At 53.6% G+C, this 12,615-nt stretch overlaps 1 non-coding gene and 1 pseudogene across 1 annotated transcript; both read right to left on the bottom strand.

Moving 5' to 3' along the window:
* Positions 1–6,176: 6,176 nt before the first annotated feature.
* LOC113923998 lies at positions 6,177–6,295 on the bottom strand (annotated as a pseudogene).
* A 1,870-nt stretch (positions 6,296–8,165) lies between these two features.
* On the bottom strand, positions 8,166–8,284 carry LOC113923948. The gene has a single exon (XR_003520459.1). It is a non-coding gene; the product is annotated as a 5S ribosomal RNA (ribosomal RNA).
* Between the last annotated feature and the right edge of the window lie 4,331 nt (positions 8,285–12,615).

The raw sequence follows: 12,615 nt of genomic DNA, 5'->3' as shown, positions 1-12,615 counted from the left end.
AGAAGGAATACCTATTCTCCTCAAACTGTTCCAAAAGATAGGAATGGAAGGAAAACTTCCAGACTCATCTGATGAGGCCACCATTACCTTGATCCCAAAACCAGACAAAGACCCCATCAAAAAGGAGAATTACAGACCAATATCCTTGATGAATATGGATGTGAAGATTCTCACCAAAATACTAGCCAATAGGATCCAACAGTACATTCAAAGGCTTATTCACCGTGACCAAGTGGGATTTATCCCTGGGCTGCAGGGCTGGTTCAACATCCGCAAATCAATCAACGTGATACAATACATTAACAAAAGAAAGAACAAGAATCATAGGATCCTCTCAATAGATGCAGAAAAAGCATTTGACAAAGTACCACATCCTTTCTTGATCAAAACTCTTCAGAGTATAGGGATCGAGGGTATACATACCTCAATAACATAAAAGCCATCTATGAAAAACCTACAGCGAGTATCATTCTCAAAGGGGAAAAGCTGAGAGCTTTTCCCCTAAGGTCAGGAACGCGGCAGGGCTGTCCACTAGCACCACTGCTATTCAACATAGTAGTAGAAGTCCTAGCCACAGCAATCAGACAACAAAAAGAAATCAAAGGCCTCCAAATCGGCAAAGAAGACGTCAAACTTTCACTCTTTGCAGATGATATGAGACTGTATGTGGAAAACCCAAAAGACTCCACCCCAAAACTGCTAGAACTCATACAGGAATTCAGTAAAGTAGCACGATATAAAATCAATGCACAGAAATCAGTGGCATTCCTATCCACCAACAACAAGACAGAAGAGAGACAAATCAAGGAGTCGATCCCATTTACAATTGCACCCAAAACCATAAGATACCCAGGAATAAATTTAACCAAAGAGGCAAAGGACCTGCACTCAGGAAACTATAAAATCCTCATGAAAGAAATTGAAGAAGACACAAAGAAATGGAAAAACATTCCATGCTCATGGATTGGAAGAACCAACATTGTGAAGATGTCCATGCTACCTAGAGCAATCTACACATTCAATGCAATCCCCATCAAAATACCATGCACTTTTTTCAAAGAAATGGAACAAATACTCCTAAAATTTGTATGCAACCAGAAGAGACCCCAAATAGCCAGAGGAATATTGAAAAAGAAAAGAAAAGCTGGCGGCATCACAATTCCGGACTGTCAGCTCTATAACAAAGCTGTCATCATCAAGACAGTATGGTACTGGCACAAACACAGACACATAGATCAATGGAACAGAATAGAGAGCCCAGAAGTGGACCCTCAACTCTATGGTCAACTCAGCTTTGACAAAGCAGGAAAGAATGTCCAATGGAATAAAGGCAGTCCCTTCAACAAATGGTGTTGGGAAAATTGGACAGCCACGTGCAGAAGAATGAAACTGGACCATTTCCTTACACCACACACAAAAATAGACTCCAAATGGTTGAAAGACCTAAACGTGAGACAGGAGTCCATCAAAATCCTAAAGGAGAACACAGGTAGCACCCTCTTTGACCTCAGCAGCAGCAACTTCTTCCTGGAAACATCACCAAAGGCAAGGGAAGCAAGGGCAAAAATGAACTCTTGGGATTTCATCAAGATAAAATCTTTTCCACAGCAAAAGAAACACTCCACAGAACCAAAGTACAACAGACAGAATGGGAGAAAATATTTGCAAATGTCATATCAGATAAAGGGCTAGTATCCAAAATCTATATAAAACTTATCAAACAAAACACCCAAAGAACAAATAATCCAATCAAGAAATGGGCAGAAGATATGAACAGACATTTCTGAAGAGAAGACATCCAAATGGCCAACAGACACATGAAAAAGTGCTCAACATCACTGGGCATCAGGGAAATCCAAATCAAAACCTCAATGAGTTACCACCTCACACCCGTCAGAATGGCTAGAGTTAATAAGTCAGGAAACGGCAGATGTTGGCGGGGATGTGGAGAAAGGGGAACCCTCCTACACTGTTGGTGGGGATGCAAGCTGGTGCATCCACTCTGGAAAACAGTATGGAGGTTCCTCAAACATTGGAGAATAGAGCTACCACACGATCCAGCAACTGCACTACCGGGTATTTACCCCAAACATACAAATGTAGGGATACGAAGGGGTACGTGCACCCCGATGTTTACAGCAGCAATTTCCACAATAGCCAAACTCTGGAAAGAGCCAAGATGGCCATCGACAGATGAATGAATAAAGAAGAGGTGGTATATATACACAATGGCATATTATGCTGCCATAAAAAGAATGAGATCTTGCCATTTGCAATGCCATGGATGGAACTGGAGGGTGTTATGCTGAGTGAAATAAGTCAATCAGGGAAAGACATATATCATATGACCTCACTGATATGAGGAATTTTTAACCTCAGGAAACAAACTGAGGGTTGCTGGAGTGGTGGGGGTTTGAGAGGGATGGGGTGGCTGGGTGATAGACATTGGGGAGGGTGTGTGCTACGGTGAGTGCTTTGAATTGTGCAAGATTGTTGAATCACAGATCTGTACCTCTGAAACAAATAATTCAATATATGTTAAGAAAAAAGAAGAAGAAGAAGAAGATAGCAGGAGGGGAAGAATGAAGAGGAGCAAGTGGGGGGGGGCGGAGAGGAATCATGAGAGACGATGGACTCTGAAAAACAAAGTGAGGTTTCTAGAGGGGAGGGAGGTGGGGGGATGGGTTAACCTGGTGATGGCTATTAAAGAGGGCACGTTCTGCGTGGAGCACTGGGTTTTATGCACAAACAATGAATCATGGAACACTACATCCAAAACTACTGATGTAATATATGGTGATTCACATAACAGTAAAAAAATTTAAAAAAAAAAAAAAAGAACAGCAATGTTAGCCAAAGTGCTGTAACTCTACAGCTTGGATCCTTTGTGATAGTGGCCAGGTACCTAGGCCTCCAGTCACACAGGCTACAGCAGTGCTAACCTCCTAAAACAAGAGGGGAGTCGAGAGCAGCCTTCCTTACAGGCCTCTTTCTCAGTCAGGGTAACGTCTAGGTCTCATTTCGCATGCTTCCACAGAAACACACACCAGATCAAGTTTGCGCTCAGGAAGGGCGTTCCTGGCTGAGGCTCGGGGCTCTCTACCATTTTGTTCCTTTGCGCTACGTGGATGGGGCACATAGGACGAAAGGCACACAGGGGGCAGACGACCTAGCTTCGCGAAAGAGGAGTTGAGTCGAGAGGTGCCTTGGGCCCAGTGCTTCTTCCTCCCTTGGAGTTCTGCTGGGATCCACTCCCCAGGCTGGCACACAAGCACGGCTGAAAATGTGGCCACCCTGTGGAGAGGCGACGTGAGTGGAAGCCGGGCTTCCTTACAGGCTTGTGGCTTCCAAGTCAGTGCTGAGCGCTGAGCGTTCCAAGCACACGGGGAGAAGTAGCGTTCGCGTCAGGTAGCAAGAGCCGAGCGGAGAGGTGCCTTCCGCACTGGCCCGGTTCTCCCTCGCTTTTACCAATGGGACCCGTTCCCCAGGCTCTCACCCGCGGTGCACCGTACACCGTTTCCTCCCTCAGAGAGGTCAGCGGTAGCTAAGGCCCGGTTTTTCTACACTGTTGCTGCTTTGAGTTACTCCGCGCTAGCAGTTAGACTTGCCTGCAGACGTGGGGTCGCAGTGCTGGCTTCCTGAAACAAGTGGGGAGTCGTGTTCTGCCTTCTGCCGTGGCCTGAGTCTCACTCAGAGAGTGGTTTTGGACGCACTTTCAGTGCTCTCAGGCATGCACACAACAGAAGGCTTCCACCCTCAGCAATGGGTATTCCAGCTGAAGCAGGGATTCTCTACTGCAGGGTTCCTTCGGAGTAGGTTTTGGCTCTCGGCCAGCATGCACACACGGGGCCATGGTACTGGCCCTAGAAAGGAGAGCTGAGTCGAGCGGTGTCTTCAGCACCGGGCCTTTTTCTCCCTAGGGTTTACATAGGGAAGCCGTTCCCCGGGCTCCCAGCCACAGTACACGGTATATAGCTTCCTCCCACCCAGGGATCGGCGGGAGCTAAAGCACGGCATCCCCACAGTGTTGTTCTGTCGAGGGAGGCGCCCGGACCTTTGGCCTCCACGCACACATGCTGGAGGAGGCCTGGCTTTGTGAAACTAGAGCTGATGGGAGAGGTGACTCTGCCTGAAGCCTTTCCTCTCGCTCAGGGACTGAGGGGATCCTTTCCCAGGCCCTCACGCACACCCGCTGAAACTGCTTCCACCGCCCGGAACAGTGATGCTCTCTACAACAGGTTCCCTCCACACTGCTCTTTCCTTGAGTTAGTATGCTAGCCATTAGCATTCCAGGCAAAGTGGGGACGAAGGGCTGTCTTCCTGAACAAGTTGAGTGGGGGAATGTGGTGATCTGCCTTCTGCCCCATCTGGAGTCTCACTCCGAATATGGTTTCAGAAACCCTTGCAGGGCTCTCGCGCACGCTCACGGCCCAAAGCCTCCAGTCTCAGAAAAGGCTACTGAAATTGAAGACCGGGTTCTCTGCAATGTCCTCCTTTCGAGTGAAGAGACTGGCTTTAACCCCTGCCGCACAAAGGAAGTGGAAAGGAGGAGGAAGGGGCAAGAAAAGGCCAAGAAAAAAGCCTAGAGCACCCGGTATTCCAAGGCGATCTCCCATACAAGTACTAATCAGGCCCGACCTTCCTTACCTTCTGAGATCAGACGAGATCGGGCGCATTCAGGGTGGAATGGCGATATACGAATGCTGCTGCCACTGGGCGCCCTAAGAGCCTGCTCTGCGCCTCCCGACCAAGGCCCTGCCACTCCTCAATCCACACCGCCCACCGGCTGCCCTGGAACTTGCACCTACCTGACTGCCAGAACGCCCAGGGAACGGGGGCGCCTCCGGCGCCACACCGTCACGGAAGTCCAGGCGCTCTCCCGCACGGGGCTCTCCAGCCCCGGCAGCCGCTGCCGCCACCGCCGCCTGGCTCCCAAGTTGGCAAAGGGGAGCGTCGGGGCGCGGGGGGCGCGGGGGGCGCGGTAGTATCCACACACAGAGTATCCAACACACAGACCCGCTCGGACCCCACGACAGACGCACGCAGACCCTGACCTGGATGCGGACAGGGACCTAGACACAGGTGCACACGACAGAAACAGACCCCACACAAAGCACACACCACAAACCACACCACACCACACAGACACACACGGAGGAGGCTGTGTTGGCGAGGAAGCTAGCCCCGGGGAGGGTGGTCGTCCTTGGGCGTGGTTTGGGCGCCGAGGACCCCCTCGGGACCCGAGGACTTGCAGCCAAGGCTCCAGGAAACCCGCTCTGCTCCCATTCCTGCCCAGGACCCATTGTGGGCCTGGGGGCGTGCGGGCGATTCTCCTATGCTCTCGTCCTTGACTTGGGGGGCCGCTTTTGCGCGTCGGGCGCCGGGCGCCCCGTCCTCCCGTCTCGCTGAGCGAGCGAGCCTCGCTCTTCGCTTCGCCGTTGCGGGGAGACTGAGCACGGCCTCGGGTGTCAACGGGTGGTCCCGGGTGCCAACGGGTGAGGGCCCGGGCGGTCGGCCATCTTGTGTCCTGCCCACACGGAGCGGGGACCCCCGGCCCGGGGGCAAAGGGACGGTGTTCCGCCGGGAGGGAGGGAATGCCCGCCCGGGTGGGAGCGCAGCCCAGCGCTTCTGGGGAGAAGGTGGACGCGGGCCCAGGTATAAGATGCGGCCGATTGCCCGGTGTGCCTGGGCACTCGGCGCGGCCCAGGGGAATGGCCAGGGACTCGGTGGATGAGGGCCGGGGCGCGGGACCTCGAGAGGGCACGCCTGCCTGCCGGGACGTGGTGCCGTCCCACACGCGCTCAGACCCCCACCGCCACCCCCGCCCCCGACCCCCTACCCCGCCCCGAGCCCGCCGCGGTCCTCGCCGCCCTCCCCCTTTACCTCCCTCCGAACCCGCCGCCTCCCCCCACCCACCCGCCCCCACCGCCCCCCAGCCCTCCCTTGTTCAAGTGCGCGTGGGCGTGGTGGCTTGCAGGTGGAAGGGCTGGCTGGCGGCCGCCTGCCCGTGCAGCGGTCACCCTCAGCGGGTCCCGGACCCGCGGAGCGGTGCGCGCGTGGCGAGGGGCCGGGGGGCAGGGGGTGTTTGGAGGAAGTCTTGTTCGGCAAGGCGGGGGGGGCTGTGGCGGGAAAGGGAGAGGAAGGGAGGCCCAACGGCAAGAAAAGGCCGAGAAAAAAGCCTACAGCACCCGGTATTCCCAGGCGGTCTCCCATCCAAGTACTAACCAGGCCCGACCCTGCTCAGCTTCCGAGATCAGACGAGATCCGGCGCATTTAGGGTGGTAGGGCGGTAAACGGGTGCTGTTTCCACTGGGAGCCCTAAGAGCCTGCTCTGCGCCTCCCGACCCCAGCCCTGCCGCTCCTCACTCCCCACCCGCTCCCCCGCCTGCCCTGGGCCTTACACCTCCCTGCCTGCCTGCCTGCCTGCCTTCCAGCCGGCCCAGGGGACGGGGTCGCCTGCGGCGCCCTGCCATCGCGGAAGTCCGGGCGCTCTCCCGTATGGGGACTCTCCAGCCCTGGCAGCCGCCGCCGCCACCGCCGCCTGGCTCCAGAGAAGGCAAAGGGGAGCGTCGCGGCGCGGTAGGCGCGCCCCGCGCGGTGTTCTCCGCGCCCACCCCCGCACCCCCCACGCCCCACCCGCCGCCCGAGGGCAAGCGAGACCCGCCACCAGGCCTTCCCTCCTCTCCACCCCGCCTTGCTCAAAGCTACCCCGGAGCCACCGGCGCCCCCCAGGGATCCTCCTCAGCAGCCCAACCCCATCGCCCTTCCTCTGCCACCCTTCCCTTGCCCACCCACCGACACCAGGACCCGACAGAGAGACTCGAGAGGCCGGCTGGCGTAGACGAACGCACAGACACACGGGGAAAGACAGAGACCCAGAGGTAGGAAGATGTAGATAGAGAGGAAGAGAGACACACAGAGGGAGACAGAGACAGTATCCAACACACAGACCCGCTCGGACCCCACGACAGACGCACGCAGACCCTGACCTGGATGCGGATAGGGACTCAGACACAGGTGCACACGACAGAAACAGACACACACCCCACACACACCGCACAGCACACAGCACAGCACAGCACACCACACACACACACACACGGAGGAGGCTGTGTTGGCGAGGAAGCTGGCCCCGGGGAGGATGGTCGTCCTTGGGCGTGGTTTGGGCGCCCAGGAGCTCCTCGGGGCCCGAGGACTTGAAGCCCAGTCTCCAGGAAACCCGCTCTGCTCCCATTCCTGCCCGGGACCCTCTGTGGCCCTGGGCGCGTGCGGGCGATTCTCCTATGCTCTCGTCCTTGACTTGGGGGGCCGCTTTTGCTCGTCGGGCGCCGCGCGCCGCCGTCCCGCCGTCTCGATGAGCGAGCGAGCCTCGCTCTTCGCTTCGCCGTTGCGGGGAGACTGAGCACGGACTCGGGTGTCAACGGGTGGTTCTGGGTGCCAACGGGTGAGGGCCCGGGCGGTCGACCATCTTGTATCGTGCCCACACGGAGCGGGGACCCCCGGCCCGGGGGCAAAGGGACGGTGATCCGCCGGGAGGGGGGGAATGCCCGCCCGGGTGGAAGGGCAGCCCAGGGCTGCTGGGGAGAAGGTGGAGGCGTGCCCAGGCATAAGATGGGGCCGGTTGCCCGGTGTGCCTGGGCACTCGGGGCGGCCCAGGGGAATGGCCAGTGACTCGGTGGATGAGGGCCCGAGGCGCGGGACCTCGGGAGGGCACGCCTGCCTGCCGGGCCGGGGTGCCGTCCCACACGCGCTCCCACCCCCACCCCCAACCCACCCCCACTCCCACCCCGCTCCCCCACGCCCCTCCCCCACCCCGGCCCTACCCCCACCCCGCCCCAAGCCCGCCGCGGTCCTCGCCGCCCTCCCCCTTTACCTCCCTCCGAACCCGCCGCCTCCCCCCACCCACCCGCCCCCACCGCCCCCCAGCCCGCCCTTGTTCAAGTGGGCGTGGGCGTGGTGGCTTGCAGGTGGAAGGGCTGGCTGGCGGCCGTCTGCCCGTGCAGCGGGCACCCGCAGCGGCCGGGGACCCGCGGGGCGGTGCGCGCGTGGCGAGGGGCCGGGGGGCAGGGGGTGTTTGGAGGAAGCCTTGCTGGGTAAGGCGGGGGGGCTGTGGCGGCAAAGGGAGAGGAAGGGAGGCCGAAGGGGCAAGAAAAGGCCAAGAAAAAAGCCTACAGCACCCGGTATTCCCGGGCGGTCTCCCATCCAAGTACTAACCAGGCCCGGCCCTGCTTAGCTTCCGAGATCAGACGAGATCCGGCGCATTCAGGGTGGTAGGGCCGTAGACGTGAGCTGCTGCCACTAGGCGCCCTAAGAGCCTGCTCTGTGCCTCCCGACCCGCGCCCTGCCGCTCTTTGCTCCTCACTCCCCACCCGCCCCCCCTCCTGCCCTGGGCCTTGCACCTGCCTGCCCGCCTGCCTGCCTTCCAACCGACCCAGGGGACGGGGGCGCCTGCAGCGCCCCCCTGTCGCGAAAGTCCAGGCACTCTCCCGCTCGGGGACTCTCCAGTCCCGCAGCCGCCGCCGCCACCGCCGCCTGGCTCCCGAGATGGCAAAGGGGAGCGTCGGGGCGGCGGGAGCGCGGCCCGCGCGGTGTTCTCCGCGCCCACCCACCCACCCACCCACCCACCGTCCCCCACCCTCCGCCCGAGGGCAAGCGAGGGCCGCCACCAGGCCTTCCCGCCTCTCCACCCCGCCTTGCTCAAAGCCATCCCCAGCCACCGGCGCCCGCCAGGGACCCTCCTCAGCAGCCCAACCCCATCGCCCTTCCTCCGCCACCCTTCCCTTGCCCACCCACCGACGCCAGGACCCGACTGAGAGACTCGAGAGCACGGCTGGCATAGAGGAACGCACAGACACTCGGGGAAAGACAGAGACCCAGAGGGAGGGAGATGTAGACAGGGAGGAAGAGAGACACAGAGAGGGAGACCCAGACAGAGCATCCAACACACATACCCGCTCGGACCCCACGACAGACTCACGCAGACCGTGACCTGGATGCGGACAGGGACACAGACACAGGTGCACATGGTAATAACAGACCCGCCCCCCCGCCCACTCACAATCAGAGGAGGGTGTGTTGGCGAGGAAGCTAGCTCCGGGAGCGTGGTTGTCCATGCGTGTGGTTTTGGCGCCGAGGAGTCCCTCGAGGCCCGAGGTTGGGCACCCTTGGCGTCAGGGTTCTAATTCTTCTCTTTCTTTTATTCTGTTGGCGTCGGACGGGTGTCATTGTGTTTTTGTAAATTTTTCCATTCATTTTCCTGTTTGTCCTGTGTTTTTTCCCCCTTCTAGTTTTCTGCATCGTTTGGAGTCTTTGTCTTGGTGTTTTGTTTTAAATTAGCTTTGTGATTTTCTGAGTCTGTGTTCTTGGTTTAATGTACAGTTTGTTCTTGTCCCTATTTCATGTTTAATTTCTTTGTTATTCGACTGCTTTCACTTCATATTAATTAGCAATAATCTCCTGTGTTTTGAACTTATGAATTAATTATGGATACATTAAATTTTGTTTTTTATTCTGTTCGTTTTTTATTTTAGAAAACGCCTGGCCTCAATCTTGATTTACGAAGTTCATGTCATGATTTATTTTCTAACAGAAGATGATGATTTTTTTTATTTGATCCACGTGAAATTATTTGATGTACTTTTTCGGTATTATAAAATGTATATTAAGTTCCTTCTTGGGTTTGAGAATGTTCAGCTGTCATGTTATTTATCATTGTTTTTTTCACTGTAATATTGTTCTGTCCTCTGTTACAAAATTAATACATCCTTCAGAAACGCTCTCTCACTTTTTCCAGCTTATTTTTTTAATTCTCCATTTAAATTCCTTTAGTTAACCAATACTGTATTATTAGTTTTAAGGGTAGAATTTAATGATTCATTATTTGCATATAATACCTGTTACTCATTACATCACACCCTGTTTAATGCCTATTACCCAGGTACCCCCTCGCCTCACTCAGCTCTCCTGCAACCCTCAGTTTGTTTCCTAGAGCTCAGTTTCTCTTATGGTTTACCTCCTTCCCTATTTTTTCCCTTCCCCTATATTCATCTGTTTTTTTGCTTAAATTCCACTTATGAATGAAATCATGTGGTATTCGGCTTTCTCTGTGTTTTCACTTTAAAATAACTGAAATTGAATGTGTTGATTTCAAGAGTCTGGTGACCTAAGCTTTGGTTAATTACCTAGAAATCTGATACCAATAACTTCAGGAAGTGCAACATAAAGACTGCAGGAAAAATTGAGGCTAAGATTCTCATGGTGCAGCCACCATAGCCTTGAGGTCTTTGTAGTTACTATTTTCTTTATTTGGAACAGCTACTCATTTCACTGTGTGCTCCTTGAAGCTGTTCACTTTCATGAATTTGTAAAACATACTTCCTGTGTTTATTTTCCTTCCTGGTTGGTATCACCCCTGGATATTTTGTATATTATACTGACTTTTCCCCTGCTCCCTCTCCAGGCTTTCAGTTGCATGCAATGTGACCACTGCCTGCTTCACCCTTATTATACTTCAGTGTCTGGAACTGTCTAGACCGTAAGGCCTTCAGTGAAAGTTAATGGGTGTGTGAACATTGAGTGTTTAGTGGGCACAGCTATGTGTCATTTAGCATTGTCCCAGATCAAGAATGAAGCAGTTAGAAAAACAGTTTGCCAAAGGTCGTAGTCTCTTATTCTGGAAATGTCTCATTGTCATCACAAAGTTACAAAATTAGAGAAAGCAACTGCCTTGATTTGGGGATAGTCCTGAACATAATAAACTGCCACCTCCCAAGGCTGAGGTCAGAAGGGTGGGTGTGCAATTCCAAGTGCCTAAGAGGCATTTCCCATCTTCCCAGTGTCTTCTCCCATGTCTCAAAGAAACCTAATGCTCCGGACATCTTGAACAATACCCCCAGCCCTGGAGCCAGGGACTGAAATGTCAACATTTCCAGCCCCCAAATACCTTATTCTATACTTTAGAACTTGGAAGATCCTTTCTTCCACATTTAGCCTATCTACATTCCCCCATTCCTCAGTTCCTGCAACTTTGTAGTTTCCTAGTCTTCATTTAGCAAATGAGTACCTACTAAGTGCCTAGTGCTAAGGATCATCCAGCTACCAAAATCCACTCAAAGTATGCACAAATCTATGACCCTCCTTGAGTAGACAGGGGTACGTCCTGCACGGCTTCACTGGAAATGTTCTAAATCTTCTTCTTATCCAGCCTTCGGGTTGAACCCCGAAAAACCAAACCCTGATTGTGCTACCTACTTATCATCCTCACATCTGTCCACAAAATCACACAGATTCCCCCAGCCTAAGATCTAAAACCCAAATCCTGATGCCATCCATATTGTACTTTGCCACATGGTTTCAAACTCCAGACTTGTCTTGGTTGGTTCCCCCGTCAGGCTCATTGTCCTGTACCACCTGTTTTCCAATGACCAGAAGGAGTTGTTTTTCATATTTTGTCCAGTTTTCTGTGTTTATGGTAAGGCCAAGCTTCACACTAGTTACTCCTTCATACAAGGTTCTAGACTGACCTTTTTGTATATCTGTTTTCTCTGCTGAACTGTGACCTCCCAGAAAACAGCCAGATTGTGTTGGGCCCTGGCACTCAGCACCAGATTGATTGTTGTATCCCTTATGGAATCTTTGTTGTGGTTTATTTCTAAAGACATCATCAATTCCTTCCCCCCTGCCTTATATGCATAAGACACCCCCTCCCCCTTCAAGAGGCAGGGTCTTTCCCTCCATCCTCCTAAATCTGGTCTGGCTTGTGACTACTTTGATCGATAGAGAATGGCGGAAGTGAGGCTTGAGCCAGTTCTGGGCCTGTCTTTTAAGGGAACTAGAAGCTTCTGATTTCTCTCTCAGAACTCTTGCTCAGCAGCACCTGCCAGTGTGTGATGGCGCCATCTAGGATGCGCAGTCCCGCTGAATGTTTAGATGACAGGTGCTTCAGCAATGGCAGCAGCAGGAGAAACTCTAAGCAAGAGCTATGCAGCTGAGCCAAGGCAACACACAGAACTATGAGAAATAATAATAAGTTATTTTAAACCACTAAATTTTGAGACTGTTTCATGACAATAATATACCAGACTGATTCTCTAATAATTTCTTTAAAGTAACTGTAACCTCAAAATAGATTGTCAGTCCCTTAAGGGCCCCAATGATGTTTATCATGGTTGGTTCCTTGTGTTAAGTACAGTAACCGGCATATTTATTCCATCAGAAATGCTTATTGAGCAGCTACTATTGTTAGAGTAGGCAGTTAATTAGGTTCTAACAGGATGCCTGGAGGCCAGTAAAGAGGAAGTGGGGGTAGCCTTCTGGGAAGTCAGAGGCCTGTCCTGGCAATACTCCCAAACAAAGACACAAGAAGCTGGATCAAACCAGATAGGCCCAAGACGGCAGGTGCCGTAACAGAAAACCCCTGACCAAATAAGGAAGAAAAAGCGCAAAACCCTGCTTCCAAGAAATCTAGTCCCCAAGTAATGAAGATTTCACCCTTTGTAAAGACTGTCAGTAAAAGATAGAAACCCAAACCCTGGGGCATGCAGCCTGCTGTCTCTTGAGCTCCTGCTCTCACATCTTGAGAGTGTACTTTCACTTTAATAAACTTTCCTGCGTGTA

Source organism: Zalophus californianus, chromosome 15 (genome assembly GCF_009762305.2).
Source record: "Zalophus californianus isolate mZalCal1 chromosome 15, mZalCal1.pri.v2, whole genome shotgun sequence".
Taxonomy (NCBI): domain Eukaryota; kingdom Metazoa; phylum Chordata; class Mammalia; order Carnivora; family Otariidae; genus Zalophus; species Zalophus californianus.
This window is presented reverse-complemented; position numbering and strand designations above follow the sequence as displayed.